Genomic DNA, 4,547 nt, shown 5'->3' on the forward strand with positions numbered 1-4,547 from the left:
TGCTCCCACTTTTTGCATACTTTCTTTTTACATTTTAATTTCATAAGGAGCTCCTTGGTCATCCATGCCCATCTCCTTCTACCTTTGCTTGATATCCTGCTCATTGGGATGGACCATTCTGGTGCTGGGAACTGACAACCTCTGTTTTTGAAAATCAATCAGTTCTCCTGGACCACTCTTCCCTCCAGGGATGTTTCCTGTGGGATTCTTCCAAGCAGATCAAAGTCCAAAGCCTGCTCCCCTGAAGACCAGGGTTGTAATGTTGCTTTGAGCTTTGTTTCCTCCCCTCAGGATCCTCAACTCCAGCATATCAAATGCTGAAGGGCAGACAAGCACCTTCTTCCCAGCTTGGGTTCTGGCACAGGATGCATATGAAAAGCCAATTCTTCATGTGCTTGAACGAGGAAAAAGATTGAGTCTAAAAATAATAATAATAAAAATGATAGATCTTCCTTTGGAGATGTTGGCTGAAACATTTGTTGTTGTCTCTTTTTTTTGTTCCCAAATGGCTTTTATGAGAATATTTCTTAGTGCTTTTACATAACATTTTACATTGTGTTAAATCATTGACCAGATTTCTTTGAAGAGAATTCTTGAGGGGCTTTTGCAATGCTAGGAAAAAAAGAAAAAAAGGAAAGCATATTCTTTTATTTCTTTCCAGTTGGAAAAAGTCAACCCAAATCAACAGGGAAATGGTTTAATTTCAGGCTCCTAGAGAGATACTAGAAACACTGGCAAGGAGAAGAAAAATAATTTTAAAAGATACAGCTGATACTTCATGTTCATTCTGAATGTTTTGCATTGTTTTCCTTGTCTACTAAAATTGTGTCAACAATTCTTTTAAAGATGCAGATTTAAAATCTCCAGCTCAATCAGATCTATAGTCCTTGTTGGCAGGGAAGAAAAGGCTGGTGTTTCTGAGAGGAGACACAGCATGATGAATTCAGACTGTTACCACTGCCCTATCTTTTGACAGACACAGCTGAAGCAGGGAATTTTTTATTTCTTTTGATGAGTGTAAGAATAATGTCATTAAGGTTTTCCTGCTCACTGTTTATGGTTTCTAAACTATATACATTTAATGGTAAGCTATTTAAACTGGAGATCATATAAAATTTTAGCAAAATAATCTGATATTAGATAAAGAATGTACATCATAAATATGGCCACAAAAGTCTGTAAAAACACATGAACCAGTTTATGTGGCTAAAAGGTTTACAGAGGCTGCTGGCAAATGTGGCAAGTTTTGGAATCTGTAAATACATAAGCATTGGTGGAAGGAGACTTCATCTCGAAAGGTAAAACTTGCTTGTTAACTATCACCAGGCGGATTTTCCATTCTGTCTCGTAGCCTTTGGGAACAAAAGTGTAGAAGATGGAAGAATACTATTACCCTTTCCATGGGCATGGGCATGATGGACACCAAAGAGTCAATTTGTGTGTGGTGCTCATTTTGGCACCCCCAGGAAAACCATCTCTGTCTGCTCTGGCCCCTGACTGAACACTGACCTTTTTTATTTCCTGCTTTCCAAGACTTTTGTGCAAATTTTCACTTTAAGACCAGAATGAAAATAATTGAAGAAATACTTACAACTCAATATTTTTGCTGAAATAAATAACTTTATAAATAATAAAAATAATAATTTTTTTTCCTTAAGAAAGCTCAACAGCTTCTCTATGGGGGAAATACTAAGTGCCAAACTTTCTTCTGACATTTCCTCAGTTTGGCATCTTCACTTGAATGTCTCACAAGTACTGGTCCGTAAAAAACACTCTTGACTCAGTTTCTAATTGAAACTATTAGCATTTTTTGAGTTCTGTAATAAAAAAAATAAATATAATACAAATCAGGCTGAAAATTTGGGGGATTTTTGATATCTAAAAGTAACTCCTAAACTTAAGAGAAAGAGTTGTTTTTATTCACTGTATAAGCCACTGGAGCACATTCCAGCACAGATAAATGAAATCTCTGCTGCATGAAACACAGATAGCAAAACAAAAAGAAGTTGGCTTACAAAGCCAGGGAGACTTTTGTGCATAAAAGCAAGGCTGCTCAAGTTCTAATAGGATTAAAAATTGGAAAAATATGCAATTACAACCTAGTATTTCATAAAAAACAATTTAAAATCATTCCACCCTTTTAAAATACTGGTGCCTATTAAGACACAGACATATTCATGTGGCTTTCAAATGCATTCCAGTAGAGTGTAAACTGACAAGTCACTGCATTTCATCACACAATAGTCAGAAGCAAAAAATGATGTCGCATTCTAAGTACTCATTAAATGCAGAAATATGCACTGAGGATGCAAATGTTGTATCGATTCTCAGGGAAGTTTATAATTTATATTCAAAACTAAGATTCATATTAAATACCTAGCTTCAAATCTCCTTGGACAGTGTCTCTCCATAGATTTCTAAAAGTGTACATTTATGGAGTAAACCGAATATTTAATGGCTGCCAGCAGTATATCAGATTTGTTATGCATATGGCAGCTGTGGTCATCAAATATTCATGCTGATGGTTCTTATGCAATGCTGACAGCTTTCTGACTTGTGAAATAAGTAATGGGTGAGTGGGAATTGATGAGATAAGTAGACTGCTTTATCTGAGAAGGGTGACCAAGCTTTTCTGTGGCAGAAAGAAGATTAAGAATTGCATTCTCAGAGCAAGAGGGAAAATCCGAAGGTGTATTTCTTCAGATTACAAACCAGACACATCTCTTGATCTTGCCATATGTTTTCTTTTTCTTCTCACTCTAACTGTCCTTTTCAGCCCCTGGGATTTATTTGTTGGTATCAGGGTCAAGCAGTGGAAAAATGGCTCATGAGTTTCTGCTACCAGACTGGCAGCAGAAAGGCTGAGCTGAGATACTGGGTTGTTCCAGTCAGTCTGGGGGAAGAATGATAACACATACATAAACCAGTCCCATATTTCTTACTTAGGCAGTTTGCCCTTGCTCCAGTGAGGGCAAATAAAGGATTTTACCTCTTTAAGGAGCACAGGGAATGGTCCATTAGAGGTTTTGTTGTTGGGGTTTTTTGTTGTTTTAATGGACTACAGTCCTCAGTGCTGGCACATCTTTAGTACATTGTCTCACTACTGCTACTAAACTGTGTACTTCAGTTTGATAATTTAGCCTAATTGCATTGGAAAAAAGCTGCAGGTTAACCAGCTATCCCTGTACTATAAGCTAAAATCACATCATAGGAAATTTCAAGCATGGATGTTCTTCACTCTCTAAATAAATTTTTATTTTATATGATAGCCATTACTATGCAGTAGTTACACATCCTTCATATTATCTGGTCTCAGCATCTGGCCTTCAGGCTTCTAATTCCTGGGATATCTCTGTTATATGCCAAAGAAAGAAAAAGTAGCTCCACAACAGTCTGGAGAAATAATTCAAGTCCTGTACATTTTGTGACCAATGACAGTGACTTAATTGTCAGTTATGGTTTTCTAGAATTAAACCACTTAATATTACCTTTAATTGTTTCGGTATGAGTTTCCTTACCTAAGAGACAACACTTGAAATAACTTTGGCTCTCATGTGTCTACCTTGTTAGCTGTTTCAAGTGGTAGGCTACAGAATTGCCATAAAAATAGTTCAAAAAGTCCATATACAGTGTGGTGTGAGTTTAAGCAAAACTATATATGCAACTCAAAAGTCCGGTTTTCAATCACAAGACAAAATGTTTCAGAACATATGCCAAATGCAATGCTCTTTCCAATAAAAACAAGAAAACCCTCCCTTATACTTAATCAAGCAGAATTGTATCTGCACTCCCAAAACCAACTTTCCTCAAACACAGATAGTGATGCAAGGGGACCTGGGTAAGTCCAGCTTTTTATTGCAGACCTTGAAAGATAAGAACATTATTGAAAGGATAAAAACCCTAAACCTTGGTGCTACTCTCAGATTTATCACAAAGTGTGAGTAACTTGAAACCAAGTCTTGCAAATTTGACTTGGGAGGTGCCTTAGAACAGACTGAGCAATAAAAATAAGGGGTATAGTCAGAATGTCTACTTTTTGTTTCATGGAGTTTCCTTTGAAGCATAAACTATGGTTTAGTGAGAATGTGTGGTATTAAAAGTTTACAGTAAATTTCCTTTGCTAGAAGTTGTATTGCCATGATACAAGTTACAGGACACACAATAATTTTTGTAGTAGATAACTAAGGGATAACTAAGTCTTCCTGCTAGAGGAATTTCTTTCTAGTGTTCCAGCAGTCCAATGCCCCCTCAATTCCTGAAGAAGGACAAACTGTGTTCTTGCCCAGACTAAGCTGTTTTCTTCTTCTCTCCCAGAAATCTTTGTGCTGTATCTTTGTAGACAAGAGACAGCTTCAACTCAATTTGATGTTCCAGGTGAAGTCATATTCATCACTCACATTACTTTAGAATACATTAGTCTTCTAACATTAATTTTTTAAATTGTTCACTATTTACAAAAGGCTGTTACAAGCATGTGAGACATAGGGAAATTGAAAAACAGTCATCTACTTCTCTATGTTCTCTTCCAAGTACAGATTTGTTAAAAA

The sequence above is a fragment of the Lonchura striata genome, chromosome 1 (assembly GCF_046129695.1).
Source record: "Lonchura striata isolate bLonStr1 chromosome 1, bLonStr1.mat, whole genome shotgun sequence".
NCBI classification, from domain to species: Eukaryota; Metazoa; Chordata; class Aves; order Passeriformes; family Estrildidae; genus Lonchura; species Lonchura striata.